We start from the raw sequence: 21466 nt of genomic DNA, 5'->3' as shown, positions 1-21466 counted from the left end.
TGTGCTGTGGTCTGTACATCCCCACAATTCCTAATGATTAACATCCACCGCAATACCAGTCGGCAGACTTCTGTACTGTTCTAACTTATTAGTCATTCCAAGATCAATTCTTGAAGTACACTCACATGGAAATTGAAAATGCCACGGTGTTTTCTTTGGTTTCAAATCAATGTCGGCTGGAATTCTGTCAACATTCGCCTGGGGATACAATTATACAATTTTCACGCTTAATTGGCTCTCAAGAAAGGATCTCTTAATGGAATTCAACTTTGTTGAACATTAACTAACACACAGGTACTGACTGGGTACTGACTGCCAAATCAGTAAAACATCAGTTAGGATACTCCTACACTAATCATGATAAACTTACACAGCTTGGTTTTACTCTACCAGAACATCAAACAATATCGATTACTACCCTGAAATCACTACAAATTTTAATAAAGTCTATTAGCTTTACACTACACCAGACAATTTCATTCTAATATTTAGATGCAGAGAAACAATCAACATTTTGTTTGGAAGACTAAAACTTATCATTTATTGTTTGGCAAACTCATTTTTCACAGCTGAGAAAGACTTTCAAATGTGAAAGTAGATTTTGTGTGTGATGGGGTGCATTGCATAGCAGTACACAAACATGTCAATTTTCATCGTCAGTATATATGCAGTTTGTGGACACATGACAACCTTTAAGCCTACCAAGGCCACACTGGCCATGTAGGGACATATTGGACAGTACTTTACTCAGGACACGCTGTCCTTTGCTTCAGGACACCCTGACCCTAGGTTTCAGACACACTGTCCTGGTTCACAATGTCTATCACTGCTTTCAAACACACATCAGATACTTTAAATCTTTGTTGGAACTTGACAAGTTAAGAAACACCACACTCCAGAAATCTTTGTTTTTCAGCACTCTACTCTGCTACTCTGCATGCCACAGTCAGTTATTTCCCAGTCTAGACTCTGACTACTTGAAAGAATAGACACTAAATTCAGTCTCCACTTCCATTTTCCACTTAACACAGATTCTTGGACAAACAGTTTTGATTTCTAACTGCCTCTCCCTGGAAGAGCTCTCATTGGTATCAGAGTGGGCAAAGCTATTGTTTTGCCATCCTACCTGTACAACAACACAATTGTCTAGACGCTATTTATCACGAGTCTGAATCAGTTGTTGACTTCATGACAAACATGTCTCATGGAAGGTACAAAGACTTCACTTTGGTTGACTGTTTCTTCACACTTGATGTCAAGAAAGATTGGCAATACAGGAAAGAATCCATGGACAGTGGGAAAGGTGATACTGGCTGTCTGGTGAAGTAGTATGTACTGTATGGAAATCCTTGTAACTCACAATAAAATTAGTCAACAAACAACAAACAAACAAGATATTAAGTTTCAAACTCAAAATTATTTCTTACACCAGTTGTAGAATAACTTTATCTTTCTTTGTAAAACTGTATTGCCATTTATTTGTAATGAAAATTTTTGACAAGATGTCAAATCTATTACAGCAACTGCAATTTGCAAACAAAATAGTGACTGATCTTTTCACCAATTAAAGACAAACTACCAAACAAAACTAAACTGATCTCATGCAATTCTTTTGATTTTTACTTTCTAGATCAATCCTGCGACAACCTGATCTGTATTTCACAGAGAACTGTAAAACTTGAGAATTAAAATTCTGCCCTTCCTGTTTGAGGTGTAAATAAATTTTATAGGAAATTGAAAATTTCCACCCAGCACACCATGAAGGTAAGTAGATAGCCCAGGAATAAATCTGAAGTCTCTTGGGAATAGTTTAAGCAGATTGTGGAAATGAAGCATTCATGAGAAACAAGGCCATAATTAGTGTTGGCCTGAAAACATCACGTCCATCACCAGGTACAAATTGAAAGCTGATGAAAGAATAACCTTAGGAAGTGTCCTAAATAAAGTCTTCCACAGTTTGAAGACGTGAGCTGTCACAAATTTTGGGATAAAGACTTACATTTTCAAACTACGGTTCAATTCCTGTCTTAAGATTTCTTTACAACAGGAAAATGGCCAATTGAAAAGTTTTGATACTTTTCGCTTCACTATAAACTAAAGTTAGCTATGTCATAAAGGATACCGAAGATGGGCAATCAATGTGTACTGAAATGGTTCATATCTTCCTGTGCAGTGCAGTGGCTGAGCCCAGTGGAAACTTTGGTGGCAGATATACATAGCGCCCTCATCGGTAGATCTAGTTTGCTCATTTGTTTATCATGGCTAAAAGTTCTCTCACTGTGAGCAGTTTGCTGGTGCATATTGTCATTTGTCTTTCACTGCTTAGATTAATCCAGGTAAAAACACACTCAAACTTTGATTAGAGAAAACTCAAGTTTTGGTCAATGCTCAGAAGAGTCTTTCTAACTGTCTTTTAAGAACAGGCAAACTACTGCATATGATTGTACATAAAAAAGCTACATGCTGAAGATACGATATCAGTTTTGGTGAAGTTCAAAGTTAGTTTATTGCCATTGCGATGTTCAACACAAGGGAAAGAACAAAAACAAGATGACAAACAGGAACGACCTAAAAATCTGAGCTGTATTAGACAGATACATACAATAAAGTACAGCAGTAATCTCTTTTACACACATTCAATCTACATATCATTGATGGAAAAGATTTTAAACGATTTTTTAAAAATTATTTCAAAATGTGAAAAAAAAATCCCTGAGTGAGTTGACTATAGGTTGGTTCACTGCACTCAGATGTATGTCACTGAAAATGTTATTCATTAGGAACTAATGACCAAAATTTGACCTTGAGCAGCAGTCAACATGGCCGACAGCAAAACGAACGCCCGTCTGTTATCCATCCAACACTTCAGACTGATGATGCAGACAGGCTGTCTCCTAGCGACTACACTCTGTCTCTTAGATACTGTCTATCTGACATGGTTGGATGGCTTGTATTGATGGAGTATGATTCTACTAAGTTGCCTATCTCAAAGCCACATTTTAAAGTCCAAAGATTTCTACCCCTTCATACATACCAAGACCAGTATAGCTGTAATTTTTGTTTTTTGTGTGTTAACCACAAATTATTGTTGTTCTTCCCAAACGACGTCAAAACACCAGCTCTTGAGCTTGTCAACATAGCTTCTAAATGCACAACAATACGGAATAACAATGCAGTTTACACAAGTACCGTACAGGCTGAGTTGACAAGCCGAATACTGTGTATCTTAACATCCTTTGGGGAGTAGAACAAGAAACTATAGCTGGCATTAACAGACAAAATTGTGACAACATTCATCAAAACTTACAGCTGCTGGCCCTTTAACCCTTTCACCACAATGGTTTGGCCTAAACCCATTGTTATCAATGATGATTTTGGACCTGTTTATTGGGAATTGGGGGTGAATAGGTTAAAAGGAGTTTGTCCATCTCAGAGAAATGAAACAGGAACAGTAATATTTAACAGCATATTTCATTCCTTCAATACCGACCACATTCATGGCAGATATGAAACCAAGAGAACAATTTGAGTGAGGAAAATTTACCATCATAGAACAACACAGGAACACTTCATTTAAAATAATTGTCGCTAAAGTAATCAGTGTAAAAATTGCAATGGAAGTTTCATTGCAGGGGAAAACACCACAAAGAAAGAGATTGACACTTGGCAAAATGACTGCCAGACTGGAACAATTCTGTATTAAAGGGCAAAAGAACAAAACAAGCATCATTATTGGAAACGTTTTGGCGTACTGACTGTGGGCTTCTTCAATGAAAAAATGCTACGTACATTCACTGCAATAGGTAATGCTTATAGAAAAAAAAGGAATAAAATAAATGACTAGACTTGAGCTGGTCAGATTTTCAGAGTGCTGCATTCCAAGTATGTACAAGCCAATTACATAGCTTTGTCCATTTTTCTTAACAAACCCATGAAGAGAATTGGATTTCAATGTATTATGAACCAGACAAGAAGTTAAAACCAAATCACTTATACTGTCTGTTATTGCAGTGAGAGCCCTCTTATACGGTAGCTTTTTAGGGACACATATAATTGGCTGCAAGAGACTGATACAGTGTTTCAAATATTGGCTGTATTTAAGACATTGTAGCTGTATTTAAGACATTTAGCTATATTTGAGACATTGTAGCTGTATTTGAGACATTTGAACAATACCTCAAACAATGAACAGTAACATCTGCACAACACTGTTTTTGAAAATCTGAGAAAGTTGGTATGCACAGACAAGTATCTGAAACAATGTAACACTATTTGTAAACATGTAGCCACATGTGAGACAATGTAGCAGTATCTGAAACTATGTATCAATATCGGAGATGATTTAGCAAATCCTAGAGTTAGACATAATCAACAACTGAATTTTACAGCTGCTGTAAGTCTTTTAATTTGTGACGTTCACATCACAAATTTCCTTCTTTCATTCTCTGTAAGAAGCTTAGTAATCTTTAAATCTGCCACATCAAGTCATCATTTTGTACCGGTATGTGCGTCTTTACGGGAGTTCTTGTGAGTGTCATATGCTAAAAGGTATCAGACACTGCCTGAAATATATATCTTGTTTCAAAAATCATCACTCTTTGAGGTAACACACTAACTCCACATAGTTACTGGCATATTAATTGAGCCCTCAACTCAACTTTATTAATTTATCTAAAGATATCCAATAACGTACAAGGATAAATCATAAATAAGACCATCCATTTATACTTTGTTTTCAGATCCATTCCTAGGAAAATATTTGTGATCTAGTCAAAACATTACACCAGTATTAATATAAACATGTTCATATACGTGTAGCTGTTATTCTAGGATTGTGTGGGTGTAATCACATCATCCAAAGGTCCCTCTGTAATACTTTGATGCATTGAGGTATAAAAACTCAATATACTGTGATTATTGTATCACTTGACAACTTGACATTAGCATGACTGACTGAGCAGTCAGTATGTGAATTCATGATGGAAAAAATTTAATCAGCAAATACATCAATGTTATTCCCTAAATATGCGATCAATATTTGATGGGTTAATTACGTATAAGTGACATTATAATCATCAATAAACATCACAACTCCACATCTGACAGCTTTGAGAGATTGGTAATACTTAAATGTAGGTCTACTGATGAACCTAGGTTTGCCATACAAGTTCTGTAAACCTAAATTTACAGAGCTTGAAATGCATAGTGAAATCCTGGACTGCATTACAACAGCATGTAGGTAGAACTATATGTTACTTCTCCTGTCTTAAATTTTTCAAATATTGCAATACTGTTTTAGCTAAGGTTGGGACACATACGGTTTGGGAAACCAGGCCGATAATATTTCTGCTGTCCCCTGATAGGATTGTATTGATATACCTGTACCATGAGGAACTGCAGTAAAATTTATCAAGATATTGGCCTCCACAAAATATACTGTGAGTCGGTGTCAATAGCGTATCAAAATATATCAAATCAAACAGATTTTTTAAACATAGGGCCAAAGTCCCTGAAGCTACTATAGACATGGATACAAAATTAAGTATTTCCTTACTGTATGAAATTATCTCACTAAGGTCATCCTACGGACAAGTAAACTAAATATTAAAGCTGTCTGACCAGCGGTTTGAAAGAACAAGCAACTCAACAGTTGACAGAGCTCTGTTGAGTTATGTAGAGAATAACCTTTTGTGACACATGTATTGATGAAGAAGGTGGATATCTTTGATTAACATTGTAACTTGAGTTCTGTTTAATAAGTTGAGACTGTACATACTCAGAGAAAGCACACTGAAGAGAAAAAGGTTTGAAACTTAAGAAGTTCAAGGTCATCAAAAGCATTATAAGGAATCATGTTACACTTTCATTGCACTGTTTACACAGATTGCATAATTGCTATAAATAGCACATGAGGAATCTTTATACAGCCCAGCTTTACCATAAAAACCCTATCACTTTGACCACTCTTTTAATTGACCACTCTATTTTTTTCCTCAAAAAGTAATTTTATTTTATCCTTACCAAGTCACCATAAATGGAAATTAGAACTTTCTCTATCTCTATCTCTATCTCTATTGACTATTTTGAGCAATTTCTTTTAGATAACATACAGGGCACAATAAATGACGGTTCAGAATATGTCAAAGTTGGGATTCAGGAAAGTTGCCTTTACATGTTTTAATCCTCCAAGATGGTAAGCATTTCACTATGAACTGTCAAAAAAAGTTGAACTTTCTGATAATTCTACACTAAAACTAGAAAGCATTTGCAAGCAAAAGCGAAGTTCCAGAGACCAGAGCAGCGGAAGAAACAAGAGAATGTGTGACAAAGATAGGCGCAGAATGAAAGAGTGCTTTTAATATTCAAGCACGTACCTATACTATAGGGCTGCTAGCAGTAAACACAATGATATACCACTAAAAGTTTAAAAGCAAGGCAGTCCACAGATTACAAATGCCTACATGTACGGTAAAAACGAAACAGATACATACGGGGGCGACAACGCACGGAAATGTATATCAGACGACATTCTCGCGAGCCAGAGCAATAATTTTCGCTCCGCTGATCTACGCAAAAGTCAATCGCTTGACGGGTAGCGCTGAGTTGTTGACGTAAAGAGGTGCGTCGTTTACGACGATGATCAGACGAGAGGAAACATCGGACCTAGGCCGTTGAAATTGAAAACCGAGGCCACATGCATTTTCATTTGATTAAAAGCACAGACTAAAACAATTTTCATTGCAATGTCGCTGTTTTCAAGAGATACTGACCGTTTGATCTTGGAAAGTTGAGCTGCTTGGTAACCGGAGAAGTCGGCCAGTTGCGAACTCGGCCAGCGCCGGTGCCGACCAACTCGGCCAGTTGGAGAAGTCGGCCAGGAGAAGTCGGCCACTCGCAACAAAGCATACGCATTATCTTCACAGTTGAATTTGCCAAACAATTTTAACTTTTTACTACAATAGTTTTGTTATTTTGTCGGTTTAATACTACTAGGAACATTCAGAAAACAACTCGAAGTCGAAGAGTTCCCACGTCCACCCTGCAAAACATGTACGGTCTGCCTCAGTGTTTTTGCAGATCGCGCGCGTATACCGTATTAAAGTTAAGGCAAAAATTATGCCATTTCTTCAGTAAATTCATGGCTTGATGACTCTTAACTAATTGCTTCACCATCTCATATGACTTTTTAACGAACTTCAAGTGTAACTATGATGAAGGCTGCAAAACTCGCTACCACGATCGCGATACACCGCCATCTTTTATTGTACCCAATGTGTGTATATCATACGTGCGTTGAACTGTGATCTGTGAAGTTTGCAAACATTACGCTCATCTTATGAATGACATTTAGATCGCTTTCGCATATAACTTGAGTGAGACTTCAAAAAAAGAAACACTATTATGGAGCATATATTCTAATTGGGTGCATATTGTACTGGCCGAGTTCGCAACTGGCCGAGTTCTCCAACTGGCCGAGCTCGCAACTGGCCGACTTCTCTTGTATTCAGCTGCTTTAACGTGCAGCCAACGCATGCCGGCGCCGGTGCGGTGACGGCTGTGTGTTACCGGCCTGTGTGTTAACGGCCTCGCAGACTGATATAGGAAAAACCGGGGAAAAAACCGCTGGTGGCTCCTCAGAAATACGGCGGGCAGTTTCTCCGCCAAAACAGCCGATTTTGAATCCAAATTTTGCATTGACCTTCGTTTTCGAGCACACCCACCTCGCCTAGGTACACGATGTACCCAGCCGCGCTTGTAAATTTAGGAAAGCTATAATTTTCTCTCTCTATGCGACCGAAGCCATCTTATGTGCCGCCATTGTTACATTCGGGCGAAACAGTATAGCGCCACGTACGGCGAGTATTTAGAGAAAAATAAAATCAAAAGCAACAAAAAACAAAGCGAAATAAAGCTAGAATTATTAATAACTGAACGCAATATGATAGTTGAGCAATGCCAAATAAAAAATAAATAAATAAACACACAAGAAATGCCCGTAAAACCCGTCCGAGCTGAGCGATGACGTCATAAGCGTGTCGCAATGCATTCTGGGTAATTAAGGTAAAATTTGTGTCTAGCATGTTCTATGGTAGTAAAACCGGAAATAGAGAAAGAAAGAAAGAAAGAAAGAAAGAAAGAAAGAAGGAAAGTGAGCAAAAACTAACAGTTCCAGAGCTGGTCTCTGGAACTAATTATTTTGGCTTTGATGATTTCCTAATTAATTCAATTATTTAAAATCATATTAATTATTTTTTTCTGGGTGAATTGATAGGGTTTATACAGTACAAGAATTACATACAATGTAAGTCAAATTTTGACCAAAAATGACAAAAAAATTCCTGAAAAATACAGATTTGCATATTTCATCACAATTTGAACAAGTCTAAGTTGGGTTACCCCTAGGGACCTGTATACCAAATAACAAAGCTGTCTGACCAGCGGTTATGAAGAAGAAGATTTTTTACCAAAAACACCTTTTTTGGCATTAATTTGCCTATTTTCAACAATATCAAAAAATTAAAAAAAATAGTTTCTCAAAATCGTATTTTTCATCTACACAACAAATATCAAATCAGTAAGTACTGCGGTTCTCAAGATATTTGAGTGGACGGACGCCTCACAAACGGACATACATACATACATACATACATACATACATACATACATACATACATACAGACTGACGACGGACGCCGGACTGATACCCATCCCAATAGCTTCTATAGACTATAGTCTATAGTAGCTAAAAACAAAATTCATACAGAGTCTGTATTGGATAAAAATATTGACAGATATCTGTATATCTTCAAAGAGTCAAGAAAATGACAAAGGTACGTTCGATGGAACTTTTTTAGGGACAAGAGAACGTACAACAATAAGCTACCTGAGTATGGCCAGATAAGTCCAGCTTGTCCAAGTGTTCATTTGCCTTTTCAAGAGGAAAGATAAACCAAACAAACATTTCCTGATTACACGTATCCATGAACTATACTTGTCAGGGTGATGGCGGCGATTAAACGGCTAAACGTTTCCACTCTTCACAACTTTTGCTGATTTATATTTTCCTTGCTGCAGCACGGATGATGCAAAATTAAATCTAATTAAATCTGAGAAATTCCTGATTACCAGTGATTATAATCAGTGCAAATAAAGCACACATATTGTGGATAAATTTTCTTAAAAATAAAAGGACAGATATTTTGCAAACATGATAAAATACTAAAGCTTGACTTTCATTAAATGTTATGTCATTAATTTTCTGCGACAGCAAAATAATTATTTTACAAGATTTATTGATAAAATTAGAAGCAGCAGTAATTATTTTCAAGAGATAAAGTCAGCATCTTGGGGCATTGTATCTGTTGATTAGTCATTCTGTTCTCTAATTGGTCAGCATCTACCGACGTAGTGAAGGAATGGGTGGGGATTTAGCTGAGTGATTTTGACCACTGATATCTTTGCTAGGGGACTAGTTGCCAAACATTGCGAGTTCAAATCTGACTGAGAATTTACAGGATTGATGTAATATCCCCGATGGTCAAATATTGTACAGGGATGGGCAACTTGCAGAGGGAATGGATGGTTACAGAAAGTGATAACAATTTCCGGTGTCATACAGAAATGCATCTGATGAAGCTATTACAATATAATGTGCATAAGTTGATATGGCAAAGTGAAAGCTTCAAGGTTCAAAATATTGTATTATGGTACTTGACCTCATTATTTTGTATGTTGACACACCGTCCGTGGGTGGAGGGACGGTGGTTGACGGTATGGGTACCTTGACTGGTATATGTAGAGGGATGGATACAGCAGGCAATGATATTATTTGTAGTATCAAGTGGAAAATACAACTTATGAGGCATAAGATGCTTTAGCAAACTGAAAGCTCTAGTGTACCGGTACAGTAGTACTGTAAGTACTGCCAGATTACTTGACCTCATTGTTTTGTACATTGACACTGGCTGAGTTCATACAGTATGGTAGTTGTTCTTACAATTGGTCTTTCATTTCCATTGATGTGCAGAAAATACAATTTATTTGTTACACAGTGTTTATTCTGTGACAAATTTGTAACAGATCCTAAATAATGTCACAAATTCTGTCAAACAGTCTTTATAATAATTAATATGATGTTTTGTGTAACAATCTCAGCATAAATATACATTGTCACAAAGTGATGCAGCCCTCATTTTGTACCACAGCCTGAATAACATGACACATATTGTTACAGAGTGCCAATAATGCTGCAGATTTTTTTTAAACACAAGTTTGAGAGGATCCAAAGACAACACGAGTTCAGAGGGCAGTGTGTGAAGGACAGAAGGCCGCAGGAGAGGATCAAAGGGCAGCAAGAGGTCAGGGGGCAGTGTGAGGGAGAGAGGGTTGCTTGAGCAGATCAAAAGGCAGATTAAGAAGGTCAGAGATTTCTGGAGAAGAATTATTTGCAAAGAAATATTTGAGGGATTAAAATACACTTTATAGTTTATACCACTGTTATATGTTGCCTGCCTTCTAATCTACACTTTGTAACTGATGTATAGGGTGACAATAATTTAATTCAGAGAATGTGCCTTCCCTGACTCTTGAGACTTACATGTAATTATTCAATAACAATTTGATAAATTATATTCATATAATTTACAGACTGGCTGTATATATACACCAAGCAAATAATATGATCAAATTTACAAATCAAACACGCCCTCGCCCCGAGTGACATTACTGTATTTTGATTAAATTATTGCTCTGGTCTCAGTTTCAGAGAGTGTGTGTTTTGAAAGGAATATTGTGGCAAAATATTCATTTTATGAAAGCATTCCAGGGCTCCAAAGGTACTGTAAAATAATGAATCAATGGAGCATGTTGGGCATTACGGGATGATGGCTCTTTCTAATTGCATGAATGAAGCCGTAATATGTTCACACACGCAATGAAAATATCAATGTGATAGAACGGCACACTGACATCTTCTGTGTGACATTTCTCTTCAAATACACCTTTCAATAATATCAGATTATTTAGACTTGAATCATTGTGATGGCGTTATACAATACTTCAAGCTTGCTAATTTGCTCACGACAGGCTTTGCAGTTATCGCATAAATGTATAAATTTTGAAGGTATCTTTTCACGCAATTTCCAACTTTGAAAACAAAAATACAGACTTGTTTTCAAATATACGGTAAAATTTATCAAAGCACACCTTTTTAAAACCTGTGATTGAGAATTCCATACCGGTATACAGATTATGGAAAATCAGCCATATGATTCTGAAAGCAAATATAAGAAATTAATGAAGGACATAGGTCAAAAAGGTTTTGCACTTGATACAAATTTATTCTCATTGGTTCACTGTGCAGGTCGTCATGGAGAATATCGTTGATTGGAGAGGTCAAAGGTCAAAGAGACCTGCCGCTGACATGGAAATTATGATGTAGAAAGGTAGGGTCTTTTGATTGAGTTAGATGTCAATTACCATATGGTATAAAACTAACCGTAATGAAGCAACAGCCCAAATGCTGATACGGCAAATCAGTTACTTATAGGCGCAATAGCCATGGTTTGTGATTTTAGTTCAAAAAAGCAAATATTGTCATATTCTTCTCCTGTAAATATGTTGAAGTATGTAACCATGCCAACACAACATATTATGCATGGTATACAATGTTATTACTGTTGACAAATAAATTCTTGGAACAAAGTTTTTCTGTCAACAACAACATTGCACATTGCAGATGGATCAAGCATGCTGGAACTAATGCATTGTACTGTAAACCATGTCTTTGTAGCGAGCATCCTTTTTTAGCAAATTAGGTCTAAGTCTGTCAGTTTGTTAATTTATGATGCTGCTCACTTAAAAACTTTTCCCTATATTTACTGTGGAATGTCTTTTTTGCTAAATTGAAAACTTGCTGACTGCAACATACATGTATATCTGACAATGCTGAAAAGACATGCAGGCTATGGCAAAGCTCAAGGTTTGTATGGTAAAAGATAAATGACAGGAAGATGGACAGAGAAACCCACTCTTCCACCCACATTTCCCCTAAAGACATAAAACAACAGGACTATACCATCATGTGATGTTGACAGGATTAAATGAAAAGTCTATGGGTGTATTTATCACTATCAACATTGTACCGGTACCAATACCTGCAGCAAACATAAGTCCAGTTTAACCCTTTCACCACCATGGTTTGTCCCAAATCCATTGTTTTCTATGGTAAAGTTGGACCTGTACACAAAGAACTGGGGGTGAAAGGGTTAAAGTTTAAGATAGAATGCACCCTGAAAGTGAAAGACTTAAACTTTTGCTCAAGCTTTCCTAACAATCCTCTTTCAAAATCAAGAATAAAGATCGAGAACTAGAGAAATAAATTATCCAAGATTTACCGACATTCAAAATTCAAAATTGCCACTATCCCTGTGTTAACTCTGTGGAGGAAAAATTGAATTTTCAATTTTTTGAAAAACTAAGATGGTGAAAGTTTTCTTTGTACCAAGAGCATTAAAATGAGCCTCTACAAGTGATAGATCAGAAAAAATTGTAAAAGTTTGAGTCCCAATATCTGTCCCTTAGGCACTTTCTACTTTAACTATGGCCAATGTCGTGTGCATTTTCTGTAAAGATTTGCATTACAAATTTTCATGAAATCTGGTATAATTCATGAAGATGACCCAGATTCTCTGATTGCTTGCACTGGACCGGAACAAATTCACCTGATAAGCTTCACTTGTATCAACTCTGATTGCTTTGAACATTTATGCAAATGATTTCAAAATTTATGCAAATATATGCAGAAAGGTAATCAGTCTAAAGACCCTTGTCATTGCGCAGCTTGTCAGAGAGAATATGTGGTTGTGCTTGATCACAGTGCAATGGTCAGAAGAAGAGTATTTTTGAAGATTTGAAAAAGATAGAACTTGAAGGGTACTGGCTATAGAACTACCCGTATAACTGATAATTATTTTTTGTGATGGTAAGTTTGTTACTAATTACAATGTTGCATGCTGCAGCTGATAGAACTTTGGACAAATGTTATGCAACTGTTTTTATTTCTACATGGTTTTTGTTTTTTTATAGTTGCTGCTGTGGTGTTAGGTCTGTACTCTACAAAGGGTGTGTATACAGTACATCAATTTTGGGCCCTGAAAACATCAAAAAAGATGTACAGATAGTGGCCTAGAGTGAAGACTAAGGTAGTGCTACATGCCAGAAAACTGCCAGTATTTGCGAAAACCGTCCGCACAGAAACTTTCAATCATCGTCGCTCAAGATCAAGAATACATATTGCTAGTAGACAAACAAATAACTTGAAATTTACCCCATATTTGTAACTAAAAGAAAGAATTTAATATGTTGTAAGAATGTCAAAGTGAAAGTAGACTGACAACAAGCACTGTATTATAAAGATTTGTGAGTCTAACTACCGGTATCTGTTCCTTAGGTGTGTTCCATTTCAAAGTTACCAGATTTTACTGTCAGGTCAAGCATGCTGTGATACAATTTACCTTCAGAAACTAGTGACATGGAAAACTTCCAGAACTCCATTGCCTATCACTTCCAGGAAAGTGAGACTTCCCTAGGGCATTTTGTACGGAATAACAATATTTACTGACCATTACCGGAATACGATCACTATTGATCTGTTATTGAACAGTGTTTCAATGTACAGCCAGCTGCAGTTCTCTCTCAACATGACATAAAATGTAACATGTTTCTCTAACATGTTGGCATGAGATTTGAAGATAAATCGATAGCAATCCTGAGTCAACAGTTTGAACAACCAACCCTGATAGTGATACAATGATACTTTCAAAACCTTAAAATCTGTCAATTCAGAGAATTTTCTGTCAATTTTGATCCAAATACGCTAAAAATATGCCGACTATTAATTAACTCCTCTTGGACGGTTACTGATAAAACTATTAGCAGACAACAATTTGTGAAATTTACTCTTTTTAATGTGTTATTTAAAATTCCAAGAATGTCACTTTGACAGGGTTTGTCCTTCAGTAAGCAATGTTCAAGACACTTCACAAGTCTTCAAGAACTACACCTGCCTGCAAAATAAACACTCACTAACTTTCTTCTGAAGATTACCAGCAGAATGAAACACGAGCCAGTTTTTATTGCAGAGTAAACATGAATCTTTGAAGATCTGAAGTGGTTGAAGAGTTTACTCCCAGCTGTAGATAAAATGATATACAGCCAAACCTTGTTACAAGTTTATTCCTGGTGAAGACATGAAGTGTTCTCATAAACATTCACTGTAATTCTTATATAATGTATTTTGAAATGAAGCCCTGTATCATAAAAATTTATGTTTGAGTTGTAAACATTTATTCTGTTACCTCTACATTCCATTTCATTTCATTCCAAGGTTTTCTCCAGAATTGCTGGTTTGATTAAAAATATCAGATTATGCATTCTCAATTTTCAATTCCTTTTACAATGAAATATTTCTATTTTGCTGAAAGTAATATCTATCAACATCTTACCCCGGTAGAGTCATCACAAACACTGGCAATTTATTAAATGTCACTATTTCTTCAGCAGAATTTGCCAATACATTCTCTATTCAAATTATCCATGTTTGATGATGTGAATTCTCATAAACTCAACTGTACCGGTAGGCAGTCTAGCTTACTGCAGAGAGATAGATCTATAAAATGTGTATCTTGTCACAATTAAGGTAGTATGCACCCGAAAGTGAAAGACTTAAAATTTTGCTCTCACTTTCTTCAAGGAATCTTTCAACCATACTCTTTCAAAGTCAATAAAAATTAGGGGTCGCCTTGCATATTTTGGAACAAGAAAATCAAATTACCCAAGATTTACCAATAACTGAAATTCAAAATGGCCGCCATTTCTGTGTTACTGTACGGAGAAAGAGAGAATATTTAATTTTTGAAAAACTAATACGTTTAAAATTTTTCTTAGTCCAAGGGCTTTAAAATGAACCACCTCAAGTGGTAGATCAGGAAAGAATTATAAAAGTTTGAGAGTCCATGCTAAGGCGCATTCTTCCTTTCACCCTTTCATAGCAAGAATTTGTTTTATCCCATATAACTTACAACAGCGATTTGAAGGGGTTGGGGGTTGGGAATGTGGTCTGAAAAATGCTTTTCTCAGATATACCTGTCAAATCTGAACAGTAATAATTCACATCATACCAGTACACAGTTGAGTGTTAAAGCCCTCCTGTATATGTGGAAGATTAAAAAATTTGTCAATAAAGTTTATTTTTCTTGAAATGACACTGGAATGATTATCTCTAAAACTTCAAAGGATATGGTAGTATGTGTGAGAATACCTTGGTATGTTTCAAAAGAGAACAAATATGATTCAAGAGAGAATTTCTTTTAACAGCCCTGATGTGATGCACATATGGCAGTTTTCTCACCATTTATTACAAAATATCATTACAGAATTAAAGATTCATTAAATTGGTGACAAAGTGTGGCAATTCAGGTTTTTACTGACATATATATGATATGCAATGTATCATGGAACAGGCAATCAACCTCTAACCCTACTTTCTGTGTGTAATGGTCTGACCACCTAATTGAAAATATTGGATTGTACCAAAATCACAGGGAGAGAGATTTCAATAAAATAGAGGTGCAAAGTATCATATTGACGACATGTAATTTGTGATAAGGGAATCTATTTTGGTTTTGAACACTTAAAATAGATTAAAGTAAAGCAAACTGATAGGTAGAGGGTAAACAGTTTATGAAACAACCTGTCATCTTTACCTTTTGAGCACCAAATTGAAAAACGACCTGTTTTCTATGGCACAGTTGGACCTCAGCACTGTGACACGGAGGTGATAGGGTCAGTGTTCAGTATATACCGTAGATGTGTGGACCGTGCATGTGTTACGATTGTTCTACCATTACAATAAGCTTAGTCAGGTGTCTTGAAACTTGAAACTTGAATGCCATGGTAATCTCCTGGCTAAGTTTCACGTTTCATATTGCCTGCCAGCATCTATGGATACATCTGGGATGTTGCACCTCAAATATGTCAGCTTTACCGTGCGAGTGATATACCGGTAGAGTCCAACAGATGTCTTTTACCATTGACCTGGTATCAATTTTCTAGGACTACCGTATATAATTTCATAAGATTCCTTACGGAAATCCTGTTTATTAATGTTTCTATTGAATCATACACTGTTGATTTCATTGCACATCAAGGGGTTTGAACATTATACAACAGAGTTGCACAAAAGTTTATTATTGAAAGTGATAAAGAATGTTGAATAGCTGATGGATCCATGCTAAGATACGTAGGTTAAGATTGATTTTTCATCTGCAAACAACATTCTGACTTGATATCCTCACCCTGCCACCTCCATCACTGCTAATGGTTTGGACCATGCAATTATTAAATTCACTATTGTTGAACAAAAATGAAAAAGAGTAAAAAGATAAATTGAAGTTTGCAATATTTAATTTCCAACATCTACCGAGTATGTTTGTGCCTACAATTATAAGATTTCATCAATACAGAATGTGACAAAAAGTGATTTGCATTTAATGTTGCAAAAGCAATACTGATTGGATGATGCAAATTAACCTTCAAAATTTACATAGCTTTGATTCTGCTCACTGACCTTTCACCCTGAGTGATAACCTTTCACCTTTAATTTGACCCAGAGGAAGACATTATTTTTATCTCTGACCCTGTTAGAGCGATGGATGAATGATGCAAACTGACCTTTAAAATTTGCGACTTTGATTATGTTGAGTTACGCATGACCCTTCACCTAGAGAAGCTATTGGATGCCCCGGAAAAATTGCCCTGGCAAACTCTCGACTACAATTCCATTTTTACAGGGCAGTTAATTACTGGCATGTTAGTCTGCTTTTCAAAGTCTAATGCAACTCTCCAAGGCCTACTTCAATGAGCTGTTGTCAATTTCATCACCTACATGTCTACGACTGAATCATGCCCAATGCCCCTCACGGGGATCGCAAGACTGGAGACGTCTATCGTCCTCGGTAATCTTCGTACGAGCAATCACGCTTGCATGCATTTTATCCCTGCGCTGTTTTATGACTGGAGTCTGTCAGAAAAGCACGGATATCTTTCTTTTCGCCGAAGTCAAGAAACGAGTCTCGTGAGAAGAAAGAGTAGATATGCTGACCACACTGTAAAAGCCAATGGACACCGCGGGACACGCAGAAAATCACCGAATTACAAGCCGAGATTTTACGATCTGATTCTGACCACTACAATAAATCAGGCTGTCTCTTATCCTGGCCAAATTTATCCCCGGAGTACATAACTCAGGGCAATAAATATTCACAGAAATAAAGTTACAATAGGGTAATCACACTAAAACTGAGTTAATCAATATATCATTCAGAAAAATTTAGTTTTAATGACAAAATTGGTCGGTTTAACTACATGGAAGCTGTAAAAGTGGCCTAATTATTCCCAGACCTCATTCAGTGTATTTCATTATGTACATTTTTCTCTTGTACTTGTATTGAATACAGTATTATTAATGACTGTGAGGTACTGAACAACACAACTGCCAGTCTAAATAGTGCAATTCAACTTTTGAATTGTCCTGAGTACTTGTCTTGAAAGCAGAGAGAAGTATGTTTGGAGCAACAGTGATTTTCACGCTGTCTCTTTGTGAGTTGCTGTCTCTTTGTGAGTTACTGTCTCTTTGTGAGTTGCGGCCTGACCAATTTGAAACACCAGTCACATGAACCTCATGACTGTCTCTTACAACAAGCCACTGCATATATAGGATTTGGAATTTTTGTGTTTATTGTGTTCGTTTGTAATTCTATATCAAACACTACACACACCCACAGACCCTAGAAACAGACTACAGGTAGTATATATGATACAACAAAACCGAAAATTGCATTGCCACCAATCAGACTGCAACTTTTAACAAACACGGTTCTGTTTCACTGAAGTATGGATGTCTGTCCTAACAGCAATACTTATTAAAGTAATTATTTTGAATGGTGTGTTTCAGGATTTTGTTTTCTAACCAAGCTTTGCATTTCAAAATATATGGAGGCACAAATGAAAAAGAGCCAAAATAAATAAATAATTAATGAATAAATAACAAATAAATAAATGAGCAAATGGATTGATAAATATTAAATAAATAAATAAATAAATAAATAAATAAATAAATAAATAATTCACACAGTACTACTGCAAAAAGCACTTCAGATATCATATCATTATTAATAGTATTTGATAAATCGAAATGGCTGCTCACTGACAACTTGACATACCATTGAGAAGTTACAAGAAGAGTCTTGAATATTAATGGTAGAGCTGGGGGAACATGAAAAACAAACTGTCCTAAGGGAAAATGTAGGCTTGTCAGAAAGTTTTGCTGAATTATTGAATCCCGAGTTCTGTTGAGAATGATAAAAATCTAAGAACATCAAGATAAAGATCTCCATCAAATCTTGAGAAAGCAAAAATATGTTTCCATGGAGGCAATTCTATTGCTCCCCTTAGCAAAGAAAACTACCGCTACTTTGATTTGTATGCCCTGATATGAGGCAATAAACAAACTCTGTCCAATTCAAGGTTGCTCTCAAAATCAGTACTTTGCTCATAATGTTGAAAGTTTTTCTGATACGTATGTTTTTTCACCACTAATTTCTTGAAGAATACTCGTTTTCTTATCAGTTTGTCACCTCAGCCAATCTGATGTGTTGACAAGAGAGCGTTTTCTTTGATTCAAGAAAATAATACATATTTTATAATTTGATACCAAGACCCTGGAATTGAGACTTCCAAATCAGAGTTTTGTTTTCCAAATCTTTCGTTGATTTTTACTTCAAATTAACAGATTCTGTCAATTGACTTTCAAATCTAGTTTATTTCAAGCTAATGATGGAACCGGAACACATACAGTATGCAGTGATCACAATGCAATCCATGGAAATTTATAATACTGGATGCACTTCATCCATGTACATCCATGGAAGACCTTGAAACCATGGAATGTTCTAGATCAAGGAGAGTACGGTATACTTTGAATATACTTGATCTAGAGTATAGGACAAGTATACATGGTGTACAGTATCTCCTGAAGCCATGGACATACATGTAACTCTACAGGCAGTAAAGCTACCATTACATGCCATGTACCGGTATAAGGGGAAAATACCCTGAACACAAGTACTGGAGTCTCATAAAACCACACAACCTTGCTCCAGGGGTCGGCGATAAAACTTTGTGACACTGTTGGAAGACCAATTTCAATAGCTTTTATCGTCTAGCATGCCGTAGCTATGGGCAAAGTATCTGTACAGTTGAACACTGTCAGGCAATTCCTGTCCTCTATGCATTGTAAAATCTTTGGAGACTTATCACTGTGGCCCAGAATTACCATGGTTACCATGTTGCCATGGTTATAGAAACATGGAAAGCAGAGATATGGCCATCATCAAGGTAGTTATCAAAACCTTGGTGACATATGGAAAAGTTTATTGCTCTCATTTTTGCTACATTGACTGCAAAATAGTGTTAAATTTCATCTAACACTTACATCATGTAACAGTTAATAGAAAAGTTAAAATGTTTGTGTTCTGCATTGTAGCACCATTTCAGTTGAAAAAATTAATTTGTCAGAAACTTCAGAAAAGATGTTTGCTTATGGGAAAAATGCATACCAGGTACATTTATATTTTTAATTAATTTATATTTTAAGTGACTCATATTGGGATTTTATTTCTGAGATGTAGAAATTGAAGTGGAATGGAAATCTAATGGTAGGATGAATCATTGAGTATTGCGTGTCAATGAACAAGCAATGAATTGCATAACTTAACAAACAGTGAAAATCGATTTATTAAACTATCAATATTATTAATACTGAAACAATAGAGGATGATTCAATTAACTCCATTCCAATTTAGTACACTGTCCCATGAATTAGTCAAATTAAAGTTGTGTATTTGATTAAACATTGAGAAATCTTTCATGTGTGAGAAAATAAAAGCTACCGGTAAGTGGCATAGGTAAGGCACTATGGCAAATACACATTACGTAAAGATGTACACACTCTCCTGTGAAATCGTCTTCCATTATAACGCTAATTTACAAAAATTTTGACCAAAAGTTCTGTCTCCATAGATCGAGCTAAAGACAAATTGATATAAATTTTCAAAACAGATGACACATTGTAAATTTGTCAACAATATGTGCACCAGAAACCAAGGTCAGGTACTTTCACCTGAAATGTCTTACAATTAAGCTTAATTGACCAATTAAAGAAAAGTACAGCATTATCAAAGCTTGAGGGTATAAACGTGACAAACCAAGCTTTGTAAGTCATCCATAACTTCATACACACACCGGAGACAGAGGCGTTGAAACCAAAAACCCATAACAGAATTACTCACAAATTACATATGAATGAATTTGGTCATAACATTACGGTGCACATCATAGTGTAAGGCCATTACCCAGGCTGCTGAATGTGATAAAAGCACTTTTTATGGAGTTAAACTTTGAACTGTATAACACAGATGAAGCGGAAACCAATGCGGTTCTGTCACTACCACACTCATTGCCTTGTCTCAGTACTGCACAAGAAAGGAATCGACCCATCTTCACTGTCTTACGTCTGGTTGTCTTTTCAGGGATTTGAGACGGGGAAAAAATCGAAGGCTTTAAAAGAATGGCTTTGAAAAGCTGTTGACATGTTCTTTGTTTGCATTGAGAGCTCAACTTGCTTGTAGATTACAACACAATGGTATAGATGACAGGGATAGAGGCGTTGGAAATTGACTCAATGCAAGATAATCTAATTAACAGTTTTGTCCGTCAGATTAACTGCATCTCTATTGAACACCTCCATCAGATACGTCAATGCAGAGAAATTGGAGTTTGAACCGAGTTGATAGATCTGTGTAAAAGCTTGATGTCACACTGAGGTAGTTTACATAGCTCAAGGCAGAGACTGACGTATGTGACAAAATCTAATTGATTCTGATGTTTGGGTATCAGACAATTTATGCGGTTGTCTCTGGCAGTCTTGTTTCCACTCGGTGACGTTTCTCTGAAAAGAGGGGCCAGCACTGGGATGTACTAGCATCTAAGAAGTCAACATCTAGGGGGGAAGGGGTTCAAATTTCACATCACAACATTTGCATGCATGCATTTGACCGTGTACGCACTTCACTGAGAGTAATTTGTCAATGGACAAACCAATTCATTACATGCTCCACAGACACACGATAGCCAGGCATGGATTCATCTTAAAGACGTACTTGCGGATACTTCAGTGGCAATGAACCAGACATGTCCGTAATCTGAATATTAAGTTGACTTCTGTGTGATATGTGTGTTTTATGATCACTGCTCCTGTGTTTTTTGCCTATCCTCATCACTGATGCAGACATCTATCACACACAGCCAGTGATCACGCAATGCTATAGATTTAAGACAGCCATTGTAA

The 21466-nt window shown here is 36.4% G+C and overlaps 1 protein-coding gene across 8 annotated transcripts in view; it reads right to left on the bottom strand.

Moving 5' to 3' along the window:
- The window catches only part of LOC139123449 (colorectal mutant cancer protein-like), a 182765-nt gene that overhangs the window by 38937 nt on the left and 122362 nt on the right, over window positions 1-21466 (bottom strand). The window lies entirely within an intron of this gene.

Source organism: Ptychodera flava, assembly GCF_041260155.1.
Source record: "Ptychodera flava strain L36383 chromosome 23 unlocalized genomic scaffold, AS_Pfla_20210202 Scaffold_23__1_contigs__length_28996876_pilon, whole genome shotgun sequence".
In the NCBI taxonomy this organism is placed as follows: Eukaryota; Metazoa; Hemichordata; class Enteropneusta; family Ptychoderidae; genus Ptychodera; species Ptychodera flava.
Note: the sequence above shows the minus strand (reverse complement) of the source record. Positions and strands in the feature narration are given on the sequence as shown.